At 34.3% G+C, this 19,778-nt stretch overlaps 1 pseudogene; it reads left to right on the plus strand.

The window, feature by feature from the left end:
- Nucleotides 1-571: 571 nt before the first annotated feature.
- LOC103236462 (bifunctional methylenetetrahydrofolate dehydrogenase/cyclohydrolase, mitochondrial pseudogene) lies at nucleotides 572-1,873 on the plus strand (annotated as a pseudogene).
- Nucleotides 1,874-19,778: the final 17,905 nt, after the last annotated feature.

A 19,778-nucleotide genomic window follows, 5' to 3' on the forward strand; every position in this document is an offset into this window, starting at 1 on the left:
TTCTGACAATGGCATTTTTAGCAATGTCATTTAGGGGAAAACAGATGGATCTACAACTGGGCTCTTTAAAATTACAGAAAATAGTTTCCCAGCAACTGCTCTAATGCCTGCCTCCTCCGCCACTCTGCTGCTCAGGCAGTGCAGACCTGTCATCTCCTCCATCTTCCCTTCCACCTCGCAGGAATTCTCAAGTTGGCCTAACAAGCAGAACATGTGTTTGGAAGCAAAGACTGAGACTTGGAACGCTGGCTTCTCCCAGAAGGTCATGCTTTAACATTAGTATATAATTTGTATCTGAATGTGCAGCTACCATTTTCTCTAAGTGTATTGCTTTCAAAGGGAACGTTTTATTAAGTGCAAGTTAAGTCCCTCTCTCTGAGTATTTATATATACAGTATATATACATACCTCAGGCTATATATACATATAGCCTTATGGCTATGTGTAAATACATCTATTATATATCAAGGATGATTATGTGTAAATATATTTATTATGCATCAAGGATGTGTGTGTGTGTGTTTGCATAAAACCAAGAGAAATGAGTAAGAAAGCTGTCGTCATTTCTTAAAGGAAAATGTTTCAGCAGATCAAGCCGGAAGTGGAAAAGTGGGTGCCTTCTGGCAACAAAGGACCACACCTGAGCCTGGTTCTGGTCGATAATAATCCTGCAAGTCATTCCTGTGTCCTCAACAAAACCAGGGCAGCTGAAGATGTAAAAATTAACAGTGAGACAGTTGTAAAACCAGCTTCAATTTCAGAGGAGGTATTGTTGAGCTTAATCAATAAACTGAAAAATGATGATAACGTAGATAGCCTCCTTATTCAGGGGCCCATTCCAGATCACATCGATGAGAGAAAGATCCCTAATGCTGTTTCTCCAGACAGGGATGTTGATTGCTTTCATGTACTTAATGTTGGGCAAATGTGTTCTCACCCGTATTCCATGCTACCAGCTCCCCCAGAGGGTATGTGAGAAATGATGAAGTGAACTGGCATTCCAGCTCTAGAGAAGAAAGTGATTGTAGTTGGGAAATTAAAAAAATGTTGGGATGCTCATTTTAATGTTATTAAACACAGATGGGGCACATGAAAGTCCTGGAGGTGATGCCACTGTTGCATATCTCATCAGTACACTCCCACAGAGCAGTTGAAGAAAACTATAATTCTTGTAGACATTGTAGTATCTGCCTCAGGCATTCCAAATCTGGTCACAGCAGATATCAAGGGAGGAGCAGCAATCATTGACATGAGAATATATAGAGTTCAAGGTCCCATAACTTCTAAACTCAAGTTGGTTGGAGATATGGACTTTGAAGGAATCACGAAAATGCTGATTACATCACTCCAGTTCTTTAGGGTGTTGGTCCCAGGACAGTTGTGATGTTAATGAAGAATATGACTATTACTGCCAAAATATTGCTGAGGGCTGGAGAGCAGTAAGTGCTGAAGTCTAATGAGCTTGTAGTAACCACTCATTAACTATTGTGTCTTCTGTGTCATGAACAGCACTCTAAGTCAGTTCAAGAAGCAAAGCAGGTCAGCAGTATTTTTTTATTCTTTTATACTAACATAGATTAAAATGATGCTTTGTATTTATTGAAACCATGAGTGCTTGGGTGTTTGTGTACATAACTCAATACCTCACCAGGGAACATTCCAGTATCATGCAGGGTTATGTGATCTAGTCAAGAGAAGCCGTTGACCTAGTTAGTAACATGGGAGTCACTGTCACATTGAGAATGGATGCTTAACTTTGTCAAGCCACTTCAGTTAAAAATTGGCCTTTTCTAGGACTACATTTTTCAAGTGCTATTCCAGTAAGAACCAATACTCATTCTACTTTCCAAACCTTTTCAGTTCAACTGCTCAAACCAAAAGAAAAATGTTTCTGGAGAAAATTAGGGAAAAGGTGTAAAGAAAAAAAATGGTAGTAACTGAGTAGAAACACATTAATTTATATATATAAAAACAAATAATAATATATGTTATATATATATAAGTTATAGATAGATAGATAGATAAATAGAAAGATAGATAGATAGATAGAAAGATAGATAACCAGATTTATCTAAGTAGAACTGAATTGGCTAGGGAAGAATTTGAAATCAACGCTTGCAAGTTGAAAAAATGTTGATAATTTTCCTAAGCTGTCTTTTTGTAACTTAGTCATTGGGGAAATACTTAGAGTTGTTTTATTTGCTATTAGTCCTCATTTAGGTATGTTTCTCTTAAGTGTGTGATCTCTCCATTTCAGTTTTCTAGGATTAAAAGACTTGCTTCATAAATTATTCGTGTTTATTATCCTATTTGGTTTTTACTATATATTTAAACTTCGTTGTTAAATTTTTGTATGGTTAGGGGAAATTTGTATAGCTTCTTTGAAATTTTTGAAACCTATTTCTGAAAAACAAACTCAGCTCGATAATCATTTGGGCAGCTTGTGTAAGTCTGCAACTTATTTTTCCACCAAAGAGTTATCAGCACCCGTCTGTTTTTCATTGATGTACCCCACTGCCTTTCCCAGAAGACTTTTAAAAGCTGGAATATTGAATTCTTTTCCGACTTTCTGAGTAGAGGGCTTTTTTAAATGTTTTAATACACACACACACACACACACACACACACACACACGAACAAATGAAGTGCAGACAATACATTAAATAATCAATAAATAAAAGTATTATAAATACATATTGTATACATCTTTGCCTGTTAATGAATATATAAATTAATTGCCATTATTTTGACCAACATAGCTTTCCTTTTGGAAATATACCATGATTAATTTAATAAGTCTCCTATTGAAAGACATTTCAGTTGCTTTTGGTTTTTCGCTGATATAAGTTATTCCAATATATCCTTTTAACAACACCTTTACACACTTGTCCATTTTTAACTTGGGATAAATTGCTGGAAGCAAATTTCTAGAATGAAAGACATGAACTTTGAAAGCTTTTGACAATAAATGGGGTAAGAAAAATGATAGTGTGTTACATTATTTATAACAGAAACTTTGCGGGCAAAACTATTTTTTGTTTGCTTTATTTTATTTACAAATGTGGCCAAATATACGAGCTTACAAGTGTGGTCAAATATATCACATGTGTTTATTTGCCTTTTGTATGTTTTTTTTTTTTCCTAATCCATACAGTTTCTATGTCATTTCCCTCTTATCTCACATAAAATTTTTGTATTGACTTATAAAATCTCCTTATTTGTTAAAGACAGTAAGTAAAGCTTTTCCTGTGGTACTGGCTTTGATGCAGTTGCATTCTTCAATTTTTGTTGTTTTATCTTTATTTTCTTTCTTGCATTTTGTTTACAGTGGCTTTTGCTGTCACATTTGCTATTTTTTCTATGCAGATTTTTATTTTCCATGTTTTGCTAAAAAATTTTTATATGGTAGTAATAGTAATAAAAATACATTAAACTTTATTCTATTAGTTATGGTGTTTTATTTTAGGTTACATAAATAGCTTTGTTTTGACTTTGATTCATATCAAATTCATTTTGGTTAAATTGTGAAGTAAAGCACATAACTTTCAGATGCAATGCCTAATGAGTGCCCTAATCTCACTTTTGAGTATTTAATTTTTTTCTTTTAATAGTGGTCTTTTTTTGGTTGTTAGATTTTGATTTCTGTTTCTTTGGTTTCAATTTTTTTCCAGGGTCAATATCGGTCTTAATAATACAGCCTTTTCATATATTTTAATATCTGTTAGGATAGTCTCCCTTTCACTTCACTGCTCATACACAATAAGCTGAGCTAGTTTTATCCATTTATTTTTCCAAGGCACACTGGCAGAACGAGCCTCTTCATGCTTAGCATATCTTATGAGAAGCGAAAATATCAGATATTAAGAGATGCTTTTTTCCAGAGCAATTTTAAAATCTCATCCTTATGAGACTGAGTGTTACAACAATATACCTTTTTTCCAACACAATTTCTAATTTAAATACACTTTTCACCAATAAAATGGACCGTTTTAGAGATAAAAATATAAATCTAATGTTCATACGAAAACTAATATTAGGATTTATTATAGACTTTACAACAAATATGTTGAGGTGAATGGAGGGGTAAAAAAGTTAATTGTAGAAAAACAACATTTAGAAAAATGCTCTGAACTCTAACCACATGTGACAATAAATCATCCCAAATAACTCAGACTCTAATTATAAAAGCCTCAGTGGTAAACTTAGCCAAGTATATGGAATTAATTTGTATAATTTGTTACCTGACTTCAGACATATCACCTGGAAATTAGATTGCATCTATTGAGACATTTATTTCCTCTAAGGAAACATTTAAAAATTCCACAGTCAAAAATTACTATTTGAGATAAATTATCAACTGAGGAGTCAGAGGTCTAGAAAATTTAAGTGACTTTCCCAAGGGCACAAAAATATCTGAGTTCTCAACAGGGAGTAGAAACCAATCTCCTAAATCTAGGTGCAATTTCTATTGCACTTCGCAGGGAATTTCTACTTGATTTTTATATTACTTTATTTTCCACTAGTTTTACTGCAACCACATGGAGAATAACGATTTTTTTCTCTCCAAGATAATTCACATATAGTTGGGCAAAGAAGGGAGAATCATGTATGATTAAATGCCTCAGGTACAGTGATAGTGCCATTATAATTGGTAGCTAGATATTAAAACATTTCCAAGTGAAAAATAGAACTTTGGGGATGTAGAAGGCCAATCTTAAAGAAGGCTGATGAATTCTCTTGAGGAATATATTAAGAAGACATCCCACCACATTCATATGTCAACACTTTGAATTCTTTTAAAATATATTTCCAATATGTTTAAAGTGATCAAGTTTCATCACTTATAATTTCAACCATAGAAAAAGAATAAAATAAAATGCAGTATATATGTTTTAAGAATGTTGTACAGGTTTTTAAATTGTGTTTTGAAAAAATATTTAGTGGTACAGGGGAATATTTTAGATAAAAACCTTAAGTGAAATAATTTTACATTGTATGATTTTATTTTTAAAATAGTTATATATTAATGTGTATGTATATATGTATATATTTGAAAATATGTGTTTAGATATGGAAGTAACTAAAAACTTATTGGATATGCTGGGCGCAGTGGCTCACGCCTGTAATCCCAGCACTTTGGGAGGCCGAGGCGGGCGGATCATGCGGTCAGGAGATCGAGACCATCCTGGCTAACACGGTGAAACCCCGTCTCTACTAAAAATACAAAAAACTAGCCGGGAGAGGTGGTGGGCGCCTGTAGTTCCAGCTACTTGGAGGCTGAGGCAGGAGAATGGCGTAAACCCGGGAGGCAGAGCTTGGAGTGAGCCGAGATCGCGCCACTACACTCTAACCTGGGCAACAGAGTGAGACTCTGTCTCAAACAACAACAACAACAACAAAAACTTATTGGATATAGTTAACCATGTTAATATGTAGATATTTTATTGTTGAGACCCTTTTAAAATATTTTCTGAAGTCTATAATAATACATATTTTCCATTCATGAGAAAAATAATATTGAAATCATATTTCCCCACTTGTGTCACAGCAGGACTAGAATAATACCTTGATAATGCTTTATATTTGAATACTGTTTTAAAGTTTATGAACTTTTTCATATATGCTATATATTCTATAATTGAAAAAATCATTATTTTCAAGATTGCACTGGAATTGTTTGAGATAAATCAGCTCAGCTTTAGTTAATGAATTAAAAATAATAAGAACAATAAAATTAATTGACATTGGGAAAACTAGTTATGAATTTAGAGAGAGATGAATAAACCACATAGTTCAAGCACTAGAAAAGTAAAATTTGTTCTCAATTGTATACAAATTTTGCATAATTGTTTCAGTTTTAAGGGCCTGAAATTGGAGAAAACTGTTTGTTTGTTTTTAAAACATGGGAGATTTGGTGAATGCAAAAGCATGATAATGTGTAATAATAATAACAATAATCAACATCATAATCAGCAGACCTTGAGCGAATTAACACTTCAATAAGGAGATGCAGTGTAAGTAAGAAAACCCAGTACTTCCACAAGCTTCAGAGAAGTTGGATTCATATCCATGTATATTAATATAGAAAGTAATTCTCCCAAGGAAAATAATTACTTCCTTGTTGCATCTATCTCATGTGATTTTGGAGATAATTAAATGAGACAATGCATATAAACTGCTTATCAGAGTGCTTAGCACATAAGTATTCAGCTCAGTACATTAGGCTACCTTTAGTGCTATCATCATTATTATTTTCCCTATGTATGGATAATCTTTGTACAGTCTTTGCTCAAACTATAATAATCTTATTTATTTCACTGTTCATAGGAGACTTATTGAAGAAGTATAAGACAGTTTATATCAAAATACATCTTATATATCCCAACTGATTTTGTTTTTGAAATGTCATTGTCTATGTGTTTTACTCTTTTATTCAATAATACATTTAAACTTAAGAAAAATCTAATATGGAAACAGAGAAAATGTATATTCCTCTTGGCCACAAGCTGACTATTTCCTGACACAAACAAGTTGAAATGACCTCAGGGATTTGAAATCTTTTTAAGAACTTGAATTACAATAAATAATGTTTATTATTTAATGTCTTTTTACATTTCTTAACACAAAAATCCCCTAATTTCCAAGCCCGTATCCATCAATATTGCCACCTCGTAAACTAATTAACTCTTGTTTATATGATCATGACACTATAACCAGTTATATCCCTGAAATCTCTGCCATAGCATTCAATATATGCAGTGCATGTAAAAAAATTCCTTCTGCCTTGCAGTTATCTGAAATATGTCCACAAATTCTTTGTTGCTGTACCTATTGATAAGTGAAGCTTAACATCTTCCCTTTCAGTGTGGACTGGACTCAATGACTTATTTTTAATGAGTAAATATGGTTGAAGTTACAGTGTATCACTTCCAAAACTAAGTCATGAAAGGGACTAGGGCGTCCACCTTTATTTCTCTCAGATCACTCACTTTGTGGGAAGCCAGCTGTCTGGCCGTGAGAGCTACCTGTCAGACCCATGGAGAGTCCTACATGGCTGGAAAGAAACTAAGGTTTCCTGCCAACTACCGTTGAGTACTTGGGAGATAATCCTCCAGTCCTAGTCTACCCTTCAGATGACTGCCGCCCTGATCAGCAGTGTAGCTGCAGCCAGATGTGAGACTCTGAGCCAAAATTACTCAGGTAAGCTTCTTCTAAATAGTTGACCCACAGAAATCTTCATGTATTTTTTTTTAACTTTTATTTTAAGTTCAGGGGTACAAGTATAGGTTTGTTACATAGGTAAACTTGTGCCATGGGGGTTTGTTGTATAGATTGTTTCATGATCCAGGTATTAAACCTAGTACTCATGAGTTGTTTTTCCTGATCCTCTCCCTCCTTTCACCCTCCAGCCTCTGACAGGTCCCATTGTGAGTTGTTTCATTTCATGTGTCCATGTGTTCTCATCATTTACCCCCCACTTATAAGTGAGAACATGCAGTATTTAGTTTTCTATTCCTGTTAGTTTGCTAAGGATAATGTCCTCGAGCTCCAGCTCCATCCATTGTTCCTGCAAAGGACATGATCTCACTCTTTTTTTTATGACTGCATAGTATTCTATGGTGTACATGTACCACATTTGCCTTATCCAGTCTATCATTGATGGGCATTTAGATTCATTCTATGTCCTTGCTATCATGAATAGTACTGCAGTGAACATAAGCGTGCATGTGTCTTTATAACAGAATGATTTATATTCCTTTGGCTATATACCCAGTAACGGGATTGCCGAGTTTACTGGTATTTTTGTCTTTAGGTCTTTGAGGAATCAACACATTGTCTTCCACAATGGTTGAACTAATTTACACTCCCCAGCAACAGTGTATAAGCATCTTTTATCTCCAAAACCTCACCAACATCTGTGTTTTTTTGACTTTTTAATAGTAGCCATTCTGACTTTGTGTGAGATGGTATCTCATTGTGGTTTTCATTTGCATTTCTCTAATGATCAATGATATTGAGCTTTTTTTCATATGATCATTGACCACATTTATGTCAGCTTTTGAGAAGAGTCTGTTCGTGTCTTTTGCCCACTTTTTAATGGGGTTGCTTTTTATTGTAAATTTGTTTAATAATTTGTTTTATAGATGCTGGATATTAGGCCTTTCTCAGATGTATAATTTGCAAATATTATCTCTCATTCTGTAGTTTGTCTGTTCACTCTGATGATAGTTTCTTTTGCTGTGCAGAAGCTCTTTCATTTAATTAGACTCTATTTACCAATTTTTGCTTTTGTTGTAATTGGTTTTTGACGTCTTTTTCATAAAATCTTTGCCCGTGCCTATGTCCTGAATGGTACTGCCTAGGTTGTCTTCCAAGGTTTTTATAGTTTTGAGTTTTACATCTTTAATCCATCTTGAGTTAATTTTTGTACACGGGGTAAGGCAGGGGTTTGGTTTCAGTCTTCTGCATATGGCTAGCCAGTTATCCCAGCATTATTTACTGAACAGGGAGTCTTTTCTCATTGCTTCTTTTCATCAGCTTTGTAGAAGATCAGATAGTTGTAGGTGTGTGGTCTTATTTCTGGGTTCTCTATTCTGTTCCTTTGGTTTATTTGTCTATTTTTGTACCTGTACCCTGCTTTTTTGGTTACTGTAGCCATGTACTATAGTAGCTACTATACTACATGAAGTCCGGTAGCATGATGCCTCCAGCTTTGTTCTTTTCGCTTAGAAAAATTTTAGATAAAATGGCCTAGGTCATTCAGGCTCCTTTTTTGTTCCATATGAATTTTAGAGTAGTTTTCTCTAGTTCTGTGAAGAATGCCAATGATAGTTTAAGAGGTGTAGCATTGAATCCATAAATTGCTCTGAGCAGTATGGCCATTTTAATGATATTGATTTTTCTATCCATGAGCATCAAATGTTTTTCCATTTGTTTTTGTCATCTCTGATTTCTTGCAGCAGCGGTTTGTAGTCTCCTTATAGAGCTCTTTCACTTCCCTAGTTAGCTTTATTCCTAGGTACTTCATTCTTTTTACAGCACTTATGAATGGGAGTTCACTTGTGATTTGGCTCTCAACTTGCCAATATGCAAAAATCATGTTTTCTATTTCAAGTCACTATGTTTTAAGGCACTTGTTTACACAGCTTTAGATAATAGCTATTTTTATCCTGGGAGTGGGTGTTAGGGCAGCAAAACACATACCTAAACAAAGAAATCCAAATCCTGCAATATTAGAGTGGATTTAGAAACCAAAAAGAGTTTGAAGGAAGTATATGTGAAAGCATCAAGATCCTTGAAGAAGCTGAAAATTCTGTAAGCTTTGAGAATACTGCAGATGCGAGCTTAAAAAAGTATGAAAAATCTTACTGGAAACTGTAGGAAATTGGATTTTTTAAATATAGTTAAGGATGTTTGCCAACAATGTCACCTATGGTAAGGTGGAAAGTAGAAAACTCACTTATCTGAGTGATCTAGCTAAAAATATTTCTTAGCAAGGTGTTAAAGTGTCACTTGGTTTTGTCTTAATGCTTATAAAGCATGATCAAAGAGAGATCAAGAAGGACAGGAACCAAAGAGAGACTCACACCAGATATATACCCACACGTATAATTACTTTAACTAATTTTTGACAAGTGTGTCCAGTTTATTCAATGGATAATGGGATGACTTTTCTAAGACTGGTTCTGAAATATGAGGGTGTTAATATGAAAAATAATAACACTGTACCCATACATTATATTACTTTAAAAAATTAACATGAATTCATAGACCTAAATGTTAGATTGCAAGTATAAAAAAAAAGAATACTCTTGCAGTTTTTGGTTAGGCAAAAAGGTGTTAGGATGCAAAACATATGAATCTCAGAAGATAAACTTAATAAATTGGACTTTATCAAATTTAGCTTATATCAAAATTAAAATTTAAAAATGTCTTGAAAATATATACCTAAAATAAGTCAATTCTACTGTATTTAATTATACCACAATAAACCTAACCTAATAAAAATAATTAAATTCCATGTTAAGAATCTTTTCAATGGTGTTATTGATTTCTAGTTTTATTACATTCTGATTGGAGATTATTTACAAAAATTTCATCTTGTTAAATTTGTTTGCCTTCTTGCTGCATTTTAATATATAGTACATTTCATGTATGTTTCATTTGCTCTTGAAAAGGGATATTCTTTATTATCAGAATGTAATATTTGATATTTCTCTATATTATCTACCTTATTGATACTGATTATATGTTCTATATACTTGCTTACTTATTTGTCCTCTTCAGCTATTTTCACACAAACTTGAAAAGAATGATAAACTTTCCTAGGGTTTTTTTTCTATTTATCTTTCTGTATCCTTTAGGTTCTATAGTATAAAGGTGGTTTGTATGTTACTTACTATGAAGTTATCTATGCCTAATAGATTTTGATTGTTAATTGTATCATTTTGCATCATAAATAAACTTTATTGTCTAATGTAACGAGGCCTGAGGGCTTCCTGGTTTGGTGAAAGACTTCAAACTTGCCTGCTTAGTAGTATTTCCATTTGCCTGATAACTTGTTCCTGTTTCTCCTTTCCTCTTACTTTCCTTTCCTTCCTTCCTCTCTCTCATTTCTGAATCACCTTTTTTTAGATAGATGTTTCTCATGTGTCTTAGTTCTGGTTGCTATACCAAATTACCATAGATTCAGTGATTTAACAGCAATCATTTATTTTTTACAATCTGGGAGGCTAGAAGTGCAAGATCTAGGTGCCAGCATGGTGCAGGGTTGGGTTCTGATGAGGGGTCTCTTCCAAGTTGCAGGCAGTGACTTCTAGTATCTTCAGTTGGTGAAAAGAAGACAAGAGAGCCTTCTGAGGTCCTTTTTATTTTCTACATACTATGCATGTTATTTTATATTCATTGCATGTCTGTGTGTGTGTGTGTATGTGTGTGTGTATGTGTGTGTATGTGTGTGTGTATGTGTGTGTGTATGTGTGTGTGTTTGTGATAGAGAAAGAGATACAGGTGGGTTTTTCTTTAGGTGGTATATCTTTTTGCTATTTTTTGATATTTATTTTAGAAGTAATGAAAAGCTTCATTATATTTAGCAGTTTCTTTTTTATTAACATCTTTATAATATCCTTATTTTTTCCTTTCAATTAGTTTGTTTTCAACTTGAAAACATATGATTTAACTCTTATCTATTCACTAATTTCTTTTTTGTTCTCTGTAGCTAAACTTCTACTTACTGATTGACCCACTTATTTGACATTCAATAAGTTTTTCCATTTTCCCACTTAATATTTACCTTCTGTTCTCACTTTTTGACATAATATATGGCATTTTTCATTTGCTTTTTTCCAGCCTTGTCGCATCTTTTCTTTTGTCTTTATTTATTTGTTTATTTTAAAGACAGGGTCTCACTCTGTCGCACAGGCTCAAATGCAGTCTTCCTCAGCCTCCCAAATCACTTGAATGGCAGCTAGGCTCTGCCAGGCTTTTGTCTTAGAATAAAATTACTGGTAATCCTTTGTCTAGTACTTACCTAATTACAACTTAGATGAAATTCACCCTCTAGTACATTGCTGAAGGAAATTCCATGCTTACATCACTGAAAGTGTTTTTGAATGTATAGAGTTTTTTCTACAGCTTCTTATTGCTTAGTTATAATACTATGGATTCAAACTTCCTTTCCTTGTGTTTCTTGAACGATGCTCCACTGTTGTTGTTGTTTTGTTTTGTTTTGTTTTTCATTACTTTTCAGACGGCTAATTCCAACAAGTGTTATCTTTTTTCTTTGGTAAGCAGCTTATGTTTCTGTTGTTTTGGTTTGGTTTGGTACAGGAGCCTCTTAGATATTTTTAATATCTTTAAGGTCTGAAGAATTCCTAGAATATGTCACAGAGTTGATTGTTCTATGTCAGCTTATCTGGGTATACATTCATTCTCTTCAACTAGTCATTTCGGGACTTTTATTCCCAGAATTTTTTTTTTCTTTTTCTTCTTGCCATTATCAACAGAAAAACAAAAGAAAAAAAAAACACCTTTTAATTAACAGGAAGACAAGTCTACAACTATTGACTCACCTATCCTGAAGCTATGAAAAATACAGAAACCCTGAAAACTTGAGCAATGACTGACCAGATTGTGAATTATTTTCAAGAATGGTCAGTAATTTCATTGCCATGTCAAAAGGCCCACGAGCATATGATTAACTATATTTTTCTTGATAGTTATGAAATTCTCAGGACAAAAGACTTGGCACTAACTCCCAGTTTTCAGACGCCTAATTCCAACAAGTGTTGTCTTGTCTTAGAATAAAATTACTGGCAATCCTTTGTCTAGTACTTACCAGTGTGAGCTTCATTAACATTTGTGAGTTGTATAAAAGACCCTAGATAAATGCTTTTCAGAAGCAGCCTCCCTACAAACTGTATTAAGGATTTTGTCTTTTTTTCACAATGGTTTTGCAATTAGCCTCTGACCATGAAGATGGAAGCTCTGTTTCGGTTTGTAGAGCTCACCGCTTTCTCCCAAGTTTAGTCAATCTGGACAGAGGGCTGGCAATATGGATGGAAAGGCACTCCTACAGACAAAGATTTTAAAGGGTTTGTAGGTGTAGGACAGGTCAAGTGTTAGCAACAATTACCATCTCTTACGATAGACTATTTAGTAGTTGTGAAAAAATGATTACTTCTAATTTGTATTTTTCTAAATTTCCCAGGTAATTTTTGTGCATTCTGATGTCTAAACTAAGGTATTTTAGCAACTGATATCTGAAGGCAGGTTGTTCCTCAATTGTTTAACTCATTTCATAAGGACTGTGTGAAATCCTTTTTGACCATGTTGGTATTGACACGTAATACTTGATGTATTCTCGGGGTTCATCAAGTTCTCTTTGCAAGGCTATGTATCTTTGTAAATTCTAATTGTACCACTAGAAAAAGTATGGGTTTTGTGAATAGGCAGATCTGGCTTTGAATGCACGGTATGGCTCACTGTGTTATTTAGAACAACTTATGTATTCTCTATGATAAGTACTCTTCAATTTAAAATTAAGTTAAAATAGTCACGTTCAGTTTTGAGATCTATATACAATGGTTTTACATATTTCATTGGTGGAAACTGAATAAAGCATACACAGAATTCTGTTGTACTTTGAACTTCTTACAACTGCATGTGAATCTACAAATATTCTTGGTAAAAATTTCAATTAAAATGTATATATTTTGTCTTTTTTTTTTTTTTTTTTTTTTAAAGACAGAGTCTCTGTCGCCCAGGCTGAACTGCAGTGGCATGATCTCGGCTCACTGAAGCCTCTACTTACCAGCTGCAAGGGATTCTCCTGCCTCAACCTTGCTAGTAGCTGAGATTACAGGTTTACGCCACTATGCTCAGCTAATTGTCTTTTGTATTTTTAGTAGAGATGGGGATTCATCATGTTGGCCAGAGTGGTCTCAAACTCGTGGTCTCCAGTGATCTACCCGCCTGGGCCTCCCAAGGACTGCGATTACAGTAGTGAGCCACCATGCCTAGCCTATATATTGTCTTAACGTATCAAAAATATTCAATGAAATGCTGATTCTTTCTCCAAAAATCAACACCTTTTGATTAAAACCCATATGTGTTAATTTTTTTTGTACAGTTACCCAAGAAAAACACTTTATAATAAACAAGGAAAATATAGGACCACGTTACCTTAATTTTAAAGAAAGTGTGTATACGTGTACATATATAGTCACTTTGAGCATTCAACTTGGAAATTCTTCTCCTGTTAAAATTTTATAACAAATTTTGATAAAAATGAACTACAAAAAAGTAAATGCATGAATGGTCTTTGCTACAATTTATTTTAGCAATGGCAAAAATTACTAAGAAATATGCAACTATCTCTATTAAACCACATTCTTGTCTAGGCTCTAGTTTAGAAAAATGCTTTTAAAAGACTGGGTTTACCCTGGATTGAGAGGTAAGAATGGTGATTTATTGATTTTTACTCAGAGTAAGTTATGTAATCATGCTAGTTTTCCTTTGTAGTTTAGTCACTGCCTAATCCTCTAGTTGTTTCTGTGAGCTACCTAATAGCCACTAATAAATCCTTACTGGGGTCAGGCACGATGACTCAAGCCTGTAATCCCAGCACTTTGGGAAGCCGAGGAGGGCAGATCACCTGAGGTCAGCAGTTCAAGACCAGCCTGGCAAGCATGGTGAAACCCCATCTCTACTAAAAATACAAAAATTAGCCAGGTGTGGTGGCAAGGACTTGTTAGCTGAGCTACTCAGGAGGCTGAGGCAGGAGGATTGCTTGGACCCAGGACACATAATTACAGTGAGCCAAGATTGCACCACTGCACTTCAGCCTAGGCGATAGACACTCCGTCTTAAAAAACAAACAGACAAAAAACATAAAATAAATAAATAAATCTTTACTGAGTGTTGGCCTGGTTGCTTTATTTGAAAACATATATAGAAAAAGTAATCTCAATACACATACGCGAGAACTAGAGAGCATCTTTAGCTTCTCTCATTTTTTTTTTTTTCTTCTTTTTTCATTTATTTTCCTATAAGTTCAGGGTCAATATAGCCAACGGGGCCAAATTTAAAATAGTCCATTCCTACAGTTTGCTGAATTTAAGAACTCTTTCCCCAGAGTGTACATTTTCTAATTAGTAAATTAAAAACAATGAATTTTACAGTTTAGATTAACTTCTCACAAATTTTCCTTTTGGAAGGGTGTAGTATTGCTTTCACAAAGTAAAAGTTGCCTTTGCTCCTCAAGTTAAGGTATCTGATATGGGGAAACTGATTGTGTTTCTGACTAATGATGGGAGTTAATAGTTAAAATCTTAACTGGCTTCCACAATTTTAAAGAAAACATCTTGTTCCATTTAACTTATTCATTATTTTAATTCAAAAGAGTTTCAAAATTCAAGAAAAGAGGTATGCTATTTATTTGATACCTCTCAAAATGCTCAAACACATGTCAAATAACCCCAAGTATTTTATGGTACATACGGACAATATATATGAAGACTATATTTTTGTATGTATTCTGAGAGTATTATTATACATCAGGACATATTTGTGGATAGTCAGTAAAATAAACCTTGAATTCTTAATTCAAAGTCTGGTATTAATTTGTTTGGTTTACTAGAACTTGAGTTTCATTGTGGCCTCCAGTAAAATTAAACTTGGATGCTAAAAATTAATTCGTATTACATAAGTGAATTAATTAAAGAAGTTAAAAGTGTTAGAGGAACTGTGTCCGGTGTTGTTGTATTTTATTCAACCATAGCTTACCATGCCCCTGAGTGTTTTCATGGAATACCACTTTCAGGATCCTACTGGAGAGGCAAGTAGCAATATGACAAAACATACTTTTACTGGTTGTTATGTGTAGCCTGGGGATGTAGGTGGGAGATTAGGCTACTGAACAGGGTTTCCTGAGTTCAATGGAGTTGGTAAGATTCTTAGGTAGCAGAGGCTAAAAGTTGTCTGTCAGAGGCAATGTAGAATGGAAAAATGGCAATACAAATTGTCTAATTATAAAACCTTTTAAGAGAGTGTTGATGGCATCCAGAGGACATTTACTACTACATTTTTAAATCATAGGCCTGGATACCTGACTAAGGCTATGATGATAGTTAGAGTCCCTCTGTTAGAAATAAAGTTCAGAGTCATAAAGAAAAACAGCAAATAAAGGATTTCTCAGCAAAGCAAATTTACTTTTGAACGGAAGGGTGCTTCTCATCGGGCTGGCTGCCATGAGAGCATCCTGAACAAAGGAGAGTAGAAGCTTTTATTTTTTTTAATATTTATTTATTTGAGGGAGTTTCACTCTTGTTGCACAGGCTGACACTTGCTGCACAGGCTGAAGTACTATGACAGGATCTTGGTTCACCACAACCTCGGCCTCCTGCGTTCAAGCAGTTCTCCTGCCTCAGCCTCCTGAATAGCTGAGATTACAAGCATGCACCACCATGCATGACTAATTTTTATTTTTAGTAGAGACGGGGTTTCTTCATGTTGGTCAGGCGGGTCTTGAACTCCCGACCTCAGGTGGTTCGCCCACCTCAGCCTCCCAAAGTGCTGGGATTACAGGCGTGAGCCACCACGCCTGGCCTGAAGCTTTTATTTTTAACTCAACTCTTAACCCTGTGTCCTTTTCTCATTGGCTGGGGTTGGACTGCACAATCTAAAGTAGACTCGATTGGCTAAACATTTAAACTTTTGTAGATAAGGTGGGTGTGTAATGGGAGACAGGGGAGAAGAGGAAGAGTCATCTACAGAGGACTGGAGAGCCAGTCTATTTTCAAATAAGGAATGGAATGTGAGTTGGGACTGTGGCATGTCTGGGCGTGTAGTAAAATCAGAAGAAAAGGAGAAGAAATGTGGTGGGGGAGGTGGTACTTGGAATTAGAGAATAAGAAGTTGATTAGGCTGTTTGAAGAGAAACCTTGCCATATCTCACACCCTCTGTTTTCCACCTGTGAACCACAAACACTGAGGGTTCTTTGAGGGAATTGGAGTCTGCATACTTCTGAGAAGGATCCTGCTATCAAGTTTAATGTATAAATATTGGTATGCTAATAAGTGGATTTTTAGCATGAATCTGCCTCTTGATCAATACATTGAGACCCCAAATTCATACAATGGTTAATTTTCAACTGAGCATGAGTTGGAATAGATATTTACACAAATGTAAAATTCATTCGTTGGTTCCATGATCCACGGCATAAAGAAACTTTTGGTATAAAGAGCCAAGAATATGTGCTTAGAAATTCCTTATCAAACAAACAAGCAGGCCTAGTGCCCTACCCTGGGGCAATCATAGTGTCAGAATCACATCCAAGATTTAAAAGTTTTAGAGTGGTTATGCCTATAATACCATCATTTAATCTACCTATTTGGATTCTGAAAGAGATTGATAGGTCTTAAAAGATAAAAGTGGATTATCATAAACTTAATAAAGTGGTATTTCAAATAGCAAATTTGTCAAGTGTCAGTTCTTTGCATACTGTAATTCAGTCTAGATAGACACTCATTATCATAATTCCATAGGACTTCAGAACATGTTGCTACAGAGAGGATTCTATAAAAACAAGCCGGGCTTTCACAGTAACGTATTTGATTATAAAACAGAAGTGGTAGAGAAAAGAATTATCTTTACATGGGTCCTAAAGGAACACTTAAATTGCGTATATTCCCAGTGTGTCTATTCCTACCTCACCACTATACTTCTCATTTCACTAGAAGAAATTACTTTAGATCTGTTGACTGAAAATGAGTATAATTGATGATGGTTTACAGGTAGCTCTACTCATGGTTGTCAGCAACCAGAAAGGATAGCCCCCAGTTCAGTGGTGGCCTGAAGGAAAATGAAGAAAGGTGAATTCCTGTGGGAAATTTAGTTCCATTTCATGGTCTATTTTATTTGGAAATTATAAGCACCTAAATTATTTTAAATACTAAGCTTCACTCCCATTGGGGATTTTCATAAAAATATTGATGTGATCATCTCATCAAAATTTGTTGATAGAAATAATGCTAAATATAGTTACTTTATATATTGAGTTGATGTTATACAGTGAATTGGAGGCAGTTAAATCCATGGCTTTATTTACTTTTTATGATTCCAGCAGTTATTTTAACCTTGGAATTCACTGAAAAAAATTAAAATTAACCATTATGTTTAATTTTAACAATTTTATTGAAGGTGTAGGTGAGTATAATGTTACTTCAAAACTTTTGCCTTTATATGCATCATTAAAATAATCTATACTAGAAAAAGATTAAATATTACTTACATCTCAGCTATGTTTTCAAATATATGACATTATAGCAGGAAGTGCAAGTACAATATAAACAAAAGCCAGATTATGAGGGTTAATAAAGGTATAACTTTACTTGATAAAAATATTGTAGTTTTAAAAGATTACCAGAGAACAATTGTTTTTCAAAAGATGACCCACCATAGAAAAAGAAGTACATCAATCCATTACTTAGTTTTAATATCATTCTCTCTTGTTCAATATAGAAAGCCATTTTTAGAATGTTAGACCAAAGAACATTCTTTCAATTATCAACATGAAAAAAAGAATGATTTGTTCTTATTAAACTTGGGTTGTTAAGACAGAATTATTCATAGTGCATTATTATAAGGCACCTCAGGGGCATTTGCAGCATACAAGCAACAGAATAAACTTATTTTGCTTGCTTCTGGCTTCTGTGTTATGTTCCCATAGAAGCAAATAAAAAGCTTTCAAATCACTTGTTTTTCGTAATTCATTCAGCCTATTTTCATAAATCACATATAAATAAGAAGTCAGATACCTTTAAACTCATGAAGAAAAATCCTTCCATAGGTTTATATAGGGCCCAGAAGGAAGGCAATCTATTTGTGCCGTAAGTGAACAATTGTTTTATTCCTTTCATATAACTCGGCTCTTACACTCATGGTGTGCAGTAAGCTCTGCAGCTAAACACAGATTTCAGTCACTGGCACATATACTAATAGTCCACATTTAAGTGCTACATTTGGTCAAGACATAACCACAATTCAAGCAGAAAATAAAGAAAACCTCTGAGCGATGATACTGTTGTCTAGTTGTTAAGTGAGCAAGCCTTGGAGCTAGAATTTCTGAGGTTCATTCTCTCCCCACTACCAACCAGTTTCTTTAACCCAGGCAAGTTATTTATCCTCTCAGACTTAATCTTCTCTTCTGTAAAGTAGGAAAAATAATAGCCCCTACTTCAAAAGGTTTTGGTGAGGATTCAGTGGGTTAATGTATATTAGGAAGTTGAGACAGAGATCAATACATATTAGAAGTCTGTCTGATTTTCTATTAAATTCTGTAGAATGAGATTTAAAAGAAGAAACCAAGCTATCATTTTAAAAATCAGTATGTGTGTCAGCATGCTATCTGAAGACCCTGATGTAAATACTGTATAATAATAAAAGTATACTCTCTTATTTATGAAATTTTCTGCAAAAAAATTCAGAGTTTAAGTCCTTGTGGTGTCATGAGCATGCTTAGTTTAAAATGTTGCTGAATTATTCATGATAATTGAAATTGTTGATGCTTTGTTAAAATAAGAATGCATCCTAGTTTTACAGTAATCAGTACAGCTTTTGTTATTTATTAATAAGCCTCATTGAGTCAATAACCAAAACAAGGAAAATTAAATGATAGACTTACTGCAGGTTTTATCATCCTCAAGATTGTTCCGTAATTGCCAAAATATTACTATGGAGATGAGAATGATTTCACATAGGCCTGCTTTTAATGATCTGGATATGCTCTTTACTGAGAATTCTACTGGTTTTGTAGATGTCTGATTATACTCATTTTATATGCATACATATGTATATATACATTTATATTTATATATAAACAGTCGCTAATTGCTTAAGGTTGAGGATATGTTTTGAGAAATGCATCATTAGGTGGTTTCATCGTTGTACAAACATCACAGAGTATATTTACACAAACCTAGATGTCACAGCCTACTACACACCTGGGCTATATGGTAGAGCCTATTGCTCCTAGGCTACAAACCTGTACAGATTACTGTGCTTAATACTATAGGAAATTGGAACACAATACTAAACATTTGTTTATCTAGGCATATACAGTAAGAGTATGGTATTATAATCTTTAGGGACTACTGTCGTTCATGCAGCCCATCCTTGACCAAACATCATTATGTGGTGCATGACTGTATATACGAAGGCGATATCTGTCCTACACATATCTTTCCCAAGAGTACATGTTTATTTAGTTTTGTGGGTT

This window comes from Chlorocebus sabaeus, chromosome 7 (genome assembly GCF_047675955.1).
Source record: "Chlorocebus sabaeus isolate Y175 chromosome 7, mChlSab1.0.hap1, whole genome shotgun sequence".
Lineage (NCBI taxonomy): Eukaryota > Metazoa > Chordata > Mammalia > Primates > Cercopithecidae > Chlorocebus > Chlorocebus sabaeus.